Source organism: Artibeus jamaicensis, unplaced genomic scaffold (genome assembly GCF_021234435.1).
Source record: "Artibeus jamaicensis isolate MK-2021 breed Jamaican fruit bat unplaced genomic scaffold, CSHL_Jam_final contig_585, whole genome shotgun sequence".
NCBI classification, from domain to species: Eukaryota; Metazoa; Chordata; class Mammalia; order Chiroptera; family Phyllostomidae; genus Artibeus; species Artibeus jamaicensis.
Window position 1 is genome coordinate 1,578,709 of NW_026521894.1, and position 12,847 is coordinate 1,591,555.

A 12,847-nucleotide genomic window follows, 5' to 3' on the forward strand; every position below is an offset into this window, starting at 1 on the left:
TACCCCTGTAAGTAAGAAAACATGATTAGTAGACTCCAATTATGCTATCATTTCTTCAAGAATAAGGACAGTTGCAAAAGATACAGAGATTGTGGGAACTGGTGTCATCCAAGAAACTTCATTTTCTGAATCTTTGAAAATGAAGCCAATGAGGAAAGCCTTATACTAGGAATCTCCAAATTCCAAAAATCAATGAGGATGACTCTTCAGCTTATCTTGAAACAGAAGTAGCCACCACAGGCATGCCAGGTTTGGTAAGGAGGCTGTAAGGGGTAGATAAACATCCCAGGGATCCTTTGTAGAGGAGGTCTCAGACCTCTCACCTTGTAATCAGTAATTTTTCTTACCGTAATGAAACCCAGATGCTTCTGATAAAAAGAATGGCTGGTATTCAAGCCATTTGCTAATTCTGCCTGGAGGTAGAGGGAAAGCAAAAAAAATCATGCCCCACATCATTAATTTTAAATATTTTATTTTCAGAATGAAATGGTATGGAACAGTGTAATGAGCAATAGAAACAAAGAACCAAGAAGCAATTATGTCTTCAAAGGAGCAGAATGAGAGCAAATAAAAGGCCCTGCACAAGGTAGCACACAAACAAGCAGATCCAGACATCATTTACAGAGTCCAAATACATACATGCTTTTTTATTATGTCTGTAAATTACCTTCCACAAACATGCTGTATAACTGGAGACTCACTTCTGGGTTACAATAAAAATTGGGTTTCTCAAGAGTCACTAAAACATCTCAAATTCTATTTCACCAATACTGGGTATCTCTAATCTGCAGCCATTGTGCTAGACACTGGGCAGCAAAATAAATAGGGCATAATCTCTACCCTCAAAGTGTTTATAGTCCATACAAACTATTTATAGACAGAGCTACAGCCAAATGACCATGATATAATGTGTGCTGGGTAACACAGAAGAGGGCACATTTAATTGTTTGAAAGATAGGGAAGGCTTTACAGAAAAGGAACTAAAGCCATGCACAAGCAAAGCTATAGTCAGCTGGAAGGTGGGGGGCCAGGTCTTTACATTCAGTGAGAAATGGACCTAAGTGCATCATACGGGAATAAGAATTCAGCTTCCTCTCTGAAGCCTGGGGCCAAGCCAAAGGTATCCACGAGTGAACTGGGACTAAGATAGCTCCAAGTAAAATTTTACAGACTTTTGGTTTAGTGGACAGGAAGCAGTGATTCTTGTATGAAAACAGAAATTGGGTCTATGTATGGCATCTGAAAATGGTGCTATGTATAATTGATCAAATATTGGATCAAGCAGATACAGTATATATAATTGAACCAAATGCCCAAATTCTTATGCAAAGATTTAGTTTAGAACTTTGCATCTCGGAAGACCAGGCTGATGTAATGCTGAAATCATTCCATAGGGAAGAACAAGCATGTGAAAAATACTCCATGCATGATCAGCTTTCACATAAAAATTACAAAGCACTTAATGCTATCCATAATAATAAAAACTGGTTGGCAGGTCCAGGAAATAGAAAAAAAATCACACCTAAGGAAACAAATAATGTAGATGTAACTAGCCAAAGTGTTTAAAATAAGTTTGTTTGGTATCTTCAGAGATAAATGAAGAAATAGCATACTCAAAATGACAAGGTTATTAAATTGGAAAAGGCATAATAAAAAAAGAAACAAAAATTTTTTAAATACAAAATTGAGTAAAAAATCTTAGCAGATGTGATAAATAATATACTAGGTAAGGTAAAAGAGAATCAATATATAGGAAAAGAGAACTAAATAAATGTGATAGAGATTTGCCACATATTCACCAGCTCCATTTCCTCTTCTCAGGCACACAAGAAAACCCGTATTTCCTGGATGCCCCTGCAGTGAGGTGAGGATCATGTGGTTGGAATGGAGATGAAAGTAAAGCGTATCTCTTTTAGGTCTGGTCACGAAATCAATCACCTGGATGATCATTTCCCTCCCTGGAGATCTGAAGAGCACATGATGATGGCAGTATCTCAAGTTAAAAGTCACATCTTGGAAGAGCTCTGTTCAAAGAGCCTCCCAACCTGCCTCAAATGGTGACATAGGTAAGAAATAAACTTTTTATTTTTGCTTTATGAGTTTGTTGTGCAGCACAGCATAGTTTATCAATTAACATATTGGGTTGCCTAAAAAGTTTGTTTGTTTTTTTCTGTAAGATGGCTCTAGTAGCATTTAGTTGTCTTGAAACAATTTTATTAGATTGTTTTGTGACAGCTGTCATATCAGTGTGCATTAAAAAAATCAAAATTGGTGAATTTTTGTGTAGCCATTTTAATATAGAAGATGTAATAAAATGTGCAACATTTTCAGCATTTATTCTCTATTATTTCAAGGAAGGTAAAAACACAACTGAAATGCAATAAAAAAGATTTGTGCAGTGTATGAAGAAGGTTCAGTGACTGATCAAACTTGTCAAAAGTGGTTTGTGAAGTTTCATGCTGGAGATTTCTCACTGGATGATGCTCCACAGTCAGGTAGACCAGTTGAAGTTGATAGCAATCAAATTGAAATATTAATTGAGAACAATCAATGTTATAACACATGGGAGGTAGCCGACATAATCAAAATATCCAAATCAATAAGTTGGAAATGAAAAATGTGCCTTATTTTATGGAAAAAACTAATCAGACTTTTTGGCCAACCTAATGTAATAAATCACTCTGAATGCACTAAAACAATATAATACATAAAAAATGAAAATGAATTCATAGAAGCTAGACTGAGAAACTCCAAAATTGCTCTTCCAAGTGGTGAGGACAGTTAAGAAGGGGGAGAAAAATGTTACAAGAGATAATAAACTAAGAATTTTCCAGAATTAAAGAAAAACATAAATCCTTAGAATAAAAATAAAAAGCCATTCAGTGTACTGATTTACTTTCAGTAATAATTTTCACAATAAGTATTTTTTAATTTTGACCAAAGCTTAGAAATACACTGTAATCTTTTTTTTTAAATTAAAAAAAAGTTTTTATCTTTAGAGGGGAAGGGAAGGACAGGAGAGAAATATCAATGTATGGTTGCCTCTCATGCATCCCCTGCTGGGAACTGGCCTGCAACCCAGGCACGTGCCCTGACTGGGAATCAAACTGCGATCATCTGGTTCCCAGGCCTGCACTCAGTCCACTGAGCTATACCAGCCAGGGATACACTGTAATCTTTTTATAACTCTCCATTCATTAATTATTTTATTCATCCATATAGGAAACATTTTTAAGAATTCATTATCTGTCAGACTCCTTGTTAGGAACTAGAGGTTTCCATTTAGTGGGAAATCACAGAAATCCTAGCAATTACTATAGAGAGCACAGTAGAGAGAAGGGAGGGATTGAGGGCATTGCATCATAAAATGGCACGATACATAAAAACGATGCTAGTAGTGAAGTAAGGTTAGACTGGAGGAAACATGTAAGCAATACTGTCAGGAGCCAGATTCTGAACATTTGCAAAATAGCTCGAAGCCTTGGAAACAACATGCTCACTACATGATTTTAAGACTAATAAAAGATTTTCCTAAAAAGAAACCTCTGATCTTCTCATCTATTTGAAATACCAGCACAGCTCTAAGAAGTCATAGATTTTGAGTGGGACAAAACATTTTGCAGGTGTCCCACCAACTCCCATGGGAGAAGCATCCTCGCCAGGAAACACCATTGCTGGGATCCATTCCTTTCTTTGTGACATACTGCCTTCCTTATCACCTCAGGACTTTTTCTTCTGTCTCTGTACTACCAGGCTTTTATTGTAACAAGTGGGAAAACTGTTGAAAATGCAAAATTGAAGAAGCCTAGAAAATGGGGCTACAGAAGAATGAATATCCAGAAGGCAGGAAAAGGGGATGATGTGGTAATGTGGGTAACTGTGCCACGAGGTATAAGTGACATACAGGGGCTGGATGCAGAAAAGCTTGAGGGGAGAAAAACAAAGAGAAAGGAGTAAAATCTGCTGTTGTAAGGGGGGACTTCTGGATATTAAAAAAGAATTTTTAGGAAGTCTTTCTTCATGTTGTACAATATATAAAGCATTGCGTTGCTTTTCAATGTTTTTGGGGTCAGATTTTTAAAATTTTCATTTTAAGGTAATATTGGTGGAGACTGGCCACAAGTTTTACTTGGGTTACACATTCATACACTTTTTATTACAGTGAAAGTTCCAATGGTAATATAATAGCCTGAACAGTGAAGGAACCTGGGTGAGAGAAAGTGAAGGCATAGTCAGCAGCTGCTCAAGAGCAGAAGGGAGTTCTAAAAGGTAGAGATCTGGGTGATGTGGGGATAATGGAGACAAATTTCATTCACTTCATCATTTTGACCAGATCTATTCTTGTACAAATGATCACCAGTCTGTAGGCCAAGGCCTTAGAGAAACTTGATGAGACCAGAATAAAATAAATTATGGTCAAGGGAAAATTTGTAAAGGTGAAAATGCTACCCACAGTGCTAGGCCTGTGCTAAGACTGTCACTGTCCTCAAATGGCTGCTCCAAGTGAGGGGGAAGTGGAACAGTGGTCCCTGGAGAGGGTCAGTTACTTTAGGAACTCTGGTGTGGGGAGGATGTTGGCCTTCCCCAAGACGAATTCTTCAAAGCAGTGCCAGGCAGGTGGGCTGTGAAGGGAAGCTGTGTGGAGGAGGTTCTTGATTTATGTTCCATCGGGAGATTGAGACAAATGCCAAGCACTCCCTCTGGCAGAAAAAGAATTTGTGCACGCGCAGTGGTTGTCCATTCTCTGGAGATCTTGGCCTTTCTTTTCCTGAAATTGTCTGACAACTTGCTCTGAAACATGGGAACTGCTCTCACTGGAGACATTTCAGAGTCTCCCTCCAGCCACAGACATCCTGAGCTGGCTCCCCTGGTCTCCTGTGACATTGCAGGACCTCAGGTGAGGACTGTGAGCCACTCATGATGTGAATGGTGACAATGTCTTTTGAGAACAAAGTGCAGTTATGTTCAGAATCAGAATATCTAAGCCACAAATAGGGCTTCAAGTCTCAGTTTCCCCAGAGAGGGAAGGAGCTCCTCTCTGGCCAGAGGAGTTATGGATGCACATTCCCAGCTGAGGCTGAACAAGATGATGCTCTGACTTCTTGTTTCAGTTCTCAGACTGTAAATAAGTGTCCTTTTCATGGTCTACTTAGTGCCATGGTTTTTATACTTTTATAACTTTTGTTGGTGATTTTCTGTTTAAAATGGCCCCAAAGCATGGTGCTGCAGTGCTGTCTAGTGTTCCTAAGCAAAAGAAGGCTGTGCTGTGCCTTACAGGGAAAATGCATGTTGCATAAGCTGCATTGTTATTAGTCATAAGTGTTGTTGGCTGTTTGAGTTCAGTGTTAATGAATCAATATATATCCTAATTAAGAGGTCTTTAAACAACACAAGATTGTATACTGGTCAGTTTGACTCAGGATAGTAAAAAGCTAGGAAAATTCCTTGGTAAATGGAATAGAGAAACTGAGACAGATAGCTGAACAAAATGGCCAAGCAATTTATAGCCAGACACAGAAGACCATATCCCTAGAGATGACATCTAGACCTCAGTTGTAGCTTAGTTCCAGGCCCAGGAAAGCAGCAAAACCAGGTAGGTAAGCTGGAACCAACTGCAATGACTAAAGACCCCCTGCCCTGGCACTGACCAATCAGAGGAGACCATGACCCTGATAGGGCACAAGTGGAGAATTGATGAATATCCTGTTGAAACACCCGGCCCTGAGGCCTCCCCTAACATTCCCACCTGCAAGAGAGGGATAAAAGCCCTCAAGACAAAGGACCTAGTACCAGAACTCTCTTTCTGGGGAGCAGCCTGAGCCTTTCCCTTTCTCTTCTTCCCTCTCTTCTTCCCCCACAGGCATGCATCTCCTAAACTCTGAGGAACTTGCGATCAGGAGCAATGGGCAGCAGCAGCTCATCCTAAACTAATCTCCTGAACCTGTCTCCAAGGCTGTGGGGACTACTTTCCTTGCAAGTCCCCCCTGCGTGCCACAGATGAGAGTAAACATAACTGAGACATGATGTGATCTGCTTGGGGAGGAGGGGTAGCCAGTTTCCCAGAGGAAAAAGGCCTTGAGCAGAGGCCACTTTCTCAGGGGAAAAAGACATTGAGCCCTCTCCCCAAGGGCTTTTATTCAGTTGTAATACACAGGAATACAGGGTGGCAAGGATCAAACAGTAGATAACATTTCAAAGAAATCTGAGGGCTTAGTCCGAGTCAGAGTCTGTCAGGTAGAGTTTTAGGGTTTCTTGCTCAAACCCTTAACATATGAATGAAAGCACTCTTGGCAGAGCAGATTTCACAGGTTTATCAGGAAGTCTTTGTGATGCCAGATTTTTTTCCCCAGAACACACTCTAGCGAGGCAAGGAGCTGCACCCCTCCCCATCAGGTATTCAGGCTTAAGGGGATTAGAGCCAGGAAGTGCTTCTCCTAGAGTACCTAGGGACTCGGGCTTTGTCAAAGCTTGGGGGGCAAAAGTCCATTGCTCTTTGTTGCATCCCCCCAAGTCCTTCCATGATGACCTCCCAAGTGGTCGAGTCTGGCTTAGGTTGCCCCCTGCTGTGAGAGGTCTTACCTGTCATTGACTTCTGACCAAGCTTTGGGAGCAGGGAGGAAACTGAGGCAGCATTTGCTATCAGAGACAAGCTTTGTCTCCTGTGGCTCACATTCCAAAGGTCATCTGTAGCCCTTAGCCACAGGGGGTCGAGTTACAATTCCTCAAACCAGGCAGAGTGGTTCACAACACAAGGCTTCCTTTTCCCCGACTTCCCAGGAAACTAAGTCAGCCCAGCCTAGGCTCTACTATTGCTTCTTCTATGCTAAGCCCTGCCTTGTTTCGCTGTCCCCAGCTTTAGTAAACATACCCTCATAGTCAGCTGGACTCACGTTATGAAATCTTTCCTATCTGAGGTCAAGAACCCACACACTACAGCTGGCCCTAGGCATGCCTTGATGAACATGCTGTGACCAGAGGCTCATAGGAAACTAACCCTGTATTTACCCCAGGCCAAGGGTTCAGTATTTGCAGTGACTTTATAGAACATAACTGCTGCAAATAACAAGAATCACCTATGTGTAGAAAGAGCTCAGAGAACTCACAGGAGGAGTTATCAGCTTAGCCAAGTAAAGAGGCCTCTCAGAGGAGACACTTTTTTATAAAGGCAACTTCTCTCAGAGGAGTTGACTTTGCAAAGGGAAAGTGAGAGCTTCCCGGTAGATCTGAGAGGGCTACAGTGATCTGGAGATGTGGGTCCACACATGCAAATGTGAAGGCCTAGAAGCGTGTTTGTGAACTACTGAAACAGAAGTCCAAAGACAATCTATCATTCTTCTATTTAATAAATATTTAGTGAACTCATCCTATGTGTCAGGGATGTATGGGTAAGGGTTGAGCATGGGTGACAGGATTAGGTGGGACACTGAGAATGGCCCTGGGTACCATGCTAAAGGGTCTAGAATTAGTCTGTGTGTGATCATCAAAGGCTTTTTAGGTAGGACTATGGAGTGACCCAGTATGGCCAGAGAACAAAGGCTTAGGTAAAACTAAATGCCTTCTTTCAGTTACACAGAAGACTAAATGACCCAAAGAAGCTATAATGACTGGTGGATCTAAGATGGCAGAGGAGTAAGTGGAAGCTATGCTACCTTCCTCCCGGGACCAATCTGGAATTATAACTAAATTGTAGAGTAAGCATCCAGAATAACCAACTAAACACTAGCTGCAGAGAAGCCTTATAACCATGGACAAATGGAAGAAACCACTTCACCATAGCACAACTGGTAGGGAGTGCAGAGGAGGCATGAGAGGGCTGGCCTGCTCCTCAGAGGGTGGCAGCTGAAGTTCTGGAGGGATATTTTGGCAGCCAGGGAGTATCCCCTGAGAAGTGTGGGGTTTAAACCACAAGCCTGGCTCCCCAGGGTACAACACCAGAGCCAAAAAGAAACCCAGATAACATCCAGCTGTGAGAAGCAACTAGGAGTCTGTCTGCCAGGGAGAGATGACTGGGTATTCAGAGAGCCTCTTAAAAGGGACAACACACAAAATTTCATTTGGAGCCACTTACTCTGGGTTCCAGCAGAGGGACAGCAGAGTGGACTAGAGACTTTTGAGGACAGTCTGGGGCTAGTGGCTCTGGAAAGAGAACTGCAGGAACAGCTACCAGGATCCCTGTGTTGAGTCATTCCCCATACTGCAGGAGCCATCTTCCTCTAGCACAGTACTCCTCTCCAAGTGGCATCAGCCTGAGGAGAATCAATATGTCTGCCTGAAGGAGTTACTTTGCCCCATCCTACAGTACTTAAGCCAGACTGCTGATTATAGCTTGATTAGATTACCAGCTGATCGGTTTAGCTACAAATTTAACACCCAAGGCAAAAAATACAAAGCAGCCAAAATAGGATGACAAACAGACCCCAAATGAAAAAACGAGAGAATTCTCCTGAAGAACTAAATGAAATGGAAATAAGCAATTTAACATATAGTTTAGAGTAATGATTATAAGGATACTCAACAGCATGAAAAAAAGACCTAGAAACCATTAAAAAGGATCAGTCAGAAATAAAGAATGCAATATCTTAGATAAATAATACACTGGAGGAAATAAACAGTAGGTTAGATGAAGCAGAGGACAGAATCAGTGTTTTTGGAAGACAAGGTAAAAAAAACAAAACAAAACAAAAAAAACCTCCCAGGCAGAGCAGCAGAAAGAAAGAAGAATTTCAAGAAATGAAGCTTAAGAAACATTTTGGTCAACATAAAACATAACAACTTTTGCATCATGCTAGTACCAAAAGGAGAAAAGAGTGAGCAAGGGATTGAGAACCTATTTGAAGAAATAATGAGTGAGAACTTTCCTAATCTAGTGAAGAAAAAATTCATACATGTCCAGGGAGCTCAGAGAGTCCCAAACAACTTGGACCCAAAGAGGCCTACATTGAGACACATCATAATTAAAATGACAAGGCTTAAAGCAAGGAGAGAATCCTAAAAGACCAACAGAAAAGCAGGTGATTACCTACAAGGGAGCCTCACTTGGACTGGCATCTGATTTCTCAACAGAAACACTTCAGGCCAGAAAGGAGTGGTATGAAATATAAAGGTGATGACAAGCAAGGGCCTACAACCAAGTCTACTTTACCCAGCAAGGCTATCATTTAAAATTAAAGGAGAAATAAGGGGCTCCACAGACAAAGAAAAGCTAAAGGAATTTGTTAACACCAAACCAGTACAGCAATAAATGTGAAAGGGATTTCACAGAAGAAGAAAAAGAATAATAAATAAATAAATAAATCAGGAAAACAGTCTAACAATAAAATGGCACTACAAATGTGTCTATCAATAATCACCTTAAATGTAAATGGCTTAAATGCTCTGACCAAAAGACATAGGGTAGCTGAATGGATAAGAAAACAAGACCCATATACATGCTGTCTCCAAAAGACCTATCTTAAATTAAAAGTTACACACAGGCTAAAACTAAAGGGTTGGAAAAAGACATTTCATGGAAATGGAAAAGAAACGAAGCTGGGGTAGCTGTACTTATATCTGACAAATTAGACTTTAAAACCAAGGCTACAGTAAAAGACAAAGAAGGGCACTACATAATAATAAAGGAAACAATTCAACAAGAGGATATAACCCTAGTAAATATTTGTAAGAGCATCTAAATATGTAAAACAAATCTTAATGGACACAAAGGGAGAGATCAATAAAAATACAGGCACTGTCAGGGATTTTAACACCTCATTGACTTCAATAAATAGATCTCCTAGACAGAAAATCAACAAGGAGACTGTGGCCTTAAATGACACACTAGAGCAAATGGATTTAATTGATAATCTTTACCCCAAAGCAGCAGAATATACATACTCTTCAAATGCACATGAGACATTTTCTAGGATAGACCACATTCTAGGACGCAAAACAAGTCTCAATAAATTTAAGACTGAAATCACATCAGGCATTTTCTCTGATCACAGTGCTAAGAAACTAGAAATCAATCACAAGAAGAACACTGAAAAACATGCAAAAACATGGATGCTAAATAACAATGAATGGGTGAACAACAAGATGAAGAAAGAAATCAAAAGGTACCTTGAAATAAATGAAAATGAAGAGACAACAATCTAAAATCTGTAGGAGACTGGGAAAGCAATCCTAAGAGGGAAATTCATAGCATTATAGGCCTATCTCAAAAAATAAGAAAAAGCTCAAATAAACAATCTAACTTTATATTCAAAGTAACTTGAAAGGGAACAACAAAGCCCAAATCAAGTAGAAGGAAATAAATAATAAAGACCAGAGCAGAAATAAGTGAAATAGAGTCTTTAAAACGATACAAAAAAAAATCAATGAATTCAAGGGCTAGTTCTTTGAAAAGATAAACAAGATTGATAAACCTTTAATAAGACTCATCAAGAAAAAAAGAGAAAGGATCCAAAGACACCAAAGAAATACAAAGGATTGTAAGAAAATATTATGAACAATTATATGCCAACAAACTGGACAACCTGGATGAGATGGATAAATTCCTAGAAACATACAATTTTCCAAAAAATAAATCAAGAAGAATCAGAGAATCTGAATTGACAGATTACACCTAGTGAAATTAAAGCTGTATTCAAAAAAGTCCCAACAGATGCTCTGGACCAGATGGCTTTGCAGGTGAATTTTACCAAGCATTCCAAAAAGAACTAACACATCTCCTTCTCAAACTTATGAAATGCAAGATTAGGGAAGGCTCACAAACTCACTTTACAAAGCTATCATTATCCTAATTTCAAAACCAGATAAAGACACTACAAAAGAAGAAAATTATAGGCAAATATCCCTGATGAACATAGGTGCTAAATCCTCATCAAAATATTAGTAAACTGAACAGAGCAATGAATCAAAAAGATCATTCACCATGATATAGTGGGATTTATTCCAGAATGCAAGGTAGATACAACATTTGCAAATCAATAAATGTGATTCACCACATAAGCAAAATGAAGGATAAAAACCACATGATCATATCAATAGATGCAGAAAAGCTTTTGATAAAATCCAGCACCCACTTACAATCAAAACTCTCAATAAAGTGGGAATACAGGGAAGATACCTAAACATAATAAAGGCCATATATGACAAACCCACTGCCAGCATCATACTCATTGGGCAAAACTACAAGCATTCCCCTTAAAATTGGGAACAAGACAGGGATGTCTGCTTTCACTTCTCTTATTCAATATAGTATTGGAAGTCCCAGACACAGTGACCAGACAAGAAGAAGAAATAAAAGACATCCAAATTGGAAGGGAAGAAGTAAAACTGTCTTTTTTTACTGATGACTTGGTACTTTACATAGAGAACCCCAAAGATTTCACCAAGAAACTGCTACAACTGATAAATAAATTCAGCAAAGTAGCCAGATACAAAATTAATATCCAGAAATCAGTTACATTTTTATATGCCAATAACAAACTAACAGAAAGGGAATTTAAGAAAGCAATCCCATTCACAATTACTTCAACAAGAATAAAATACCTAGGAATAAACTTAATTAAGAATGTAAAAGGCCTGTAAACAGAAAATTATAAGACACTGAAGAAAGAAATTGAAGAAGATACAAATAAGTGGAAGCACATAATGTTACCACGGATAAGAAGAATTAACATCAATAAAATGTGCATACTACCCAAAGCAATCTATAGATTCAGTGCCATTCCTATCAAGATTTCAATGATCTATTTTCACAGAACTAGAACAAATAATTCAAATGTTTATATGGAACCACAGAAATCCTCATATGGCAACAATGATCCTGAGGAAGAAGAGCAAACCACCTCATATCAAACTACGCTACAAGGCCATAATAATCAAAGTAGCCCAGTATTGGCCTAAAAACAGACACATAGGTCAATGTAACAGAACAAAAAGCTCAGAAATAAACCCACACCTTTATAGTCAACTAATATTTGACAGAGGAAGCAAGCACATACAATGGGCTAAAGATAGTGTATTCAATAAAATGTGTTGGGAAAATTGGCCAGATACATGCAGAAAGATGACTAGACCACCTTCTTACACCACACACAAGAATAAATTCAAAGTGGATCAAAGACTTAAATGTTAGATCCCAAACCATAAATATCCTAGAAGAAAACATAGGCAGCAGAATCTTGGATATTGCTCACAGAAATTTTTGATCAGATATATCTCCCCAGGCAAGGGAAACAAAAGAAAAAATAAAACTACATCAAACTAAAAGGATTTTGCATAGCAGAGGAAATCATCAATGATATAAAAAGACAACCCACAGAATGGGAGAACATATTTGCTGATACATCTGATATGGGATTAATATCCAAAATTTATAAAGTACTTATAAAACTCAACACCAAAAAATTAAACAACCCAATTTAAAAATGCGCAAAAGACCTGAATAGATGCTTCTCTAAAGAGGACATACAGATGGCCAATTGACATATGAAAAGATGTTCAATGTCACTAATTATCAGAGAAATGAAAATTAAAAGTACAGTGAGATACCATCTCACACCTGTCAGAACAGCTATCATCAATAAATCAACAAACAAGTGCTGGTGAGGATGTAAAGAAAAGGGGAACTCTTTTGAATTGTTGATGGCAATGCAGTTTGGTGAAGCCATTGTGGGAAGCAGTATGGAGATACCTCAAAAAATTAAAAATGGATCTGCCTTTTGACCCAGTGATCCCACTTCTGGGAATATATTTGAAGGAACCCAAAGCACTAATTTGAAAGAACGTAAGCACCCCTATGTTCATTGCAGTGTTATTTATGATCGCCAATATATGGAAGCAGCTCAAGTGTCCATCAATA

The 12,847-nt window shown here is 39.0% G+C and overlaps 1 protein-coding gene across 2 annotated transcripts in view; it reads right to left on the reverse strand.

The window, feature by feature from the left end:
* Nucleotides 1–12,847, reverse strand: part of NNMT (nicotinamide N-methyltransferase) — a 71,028-nt gene that overhangs the window by 26,731 nt on the left and 31,450 nt on the right. The window lies entirely within an intron of this gene.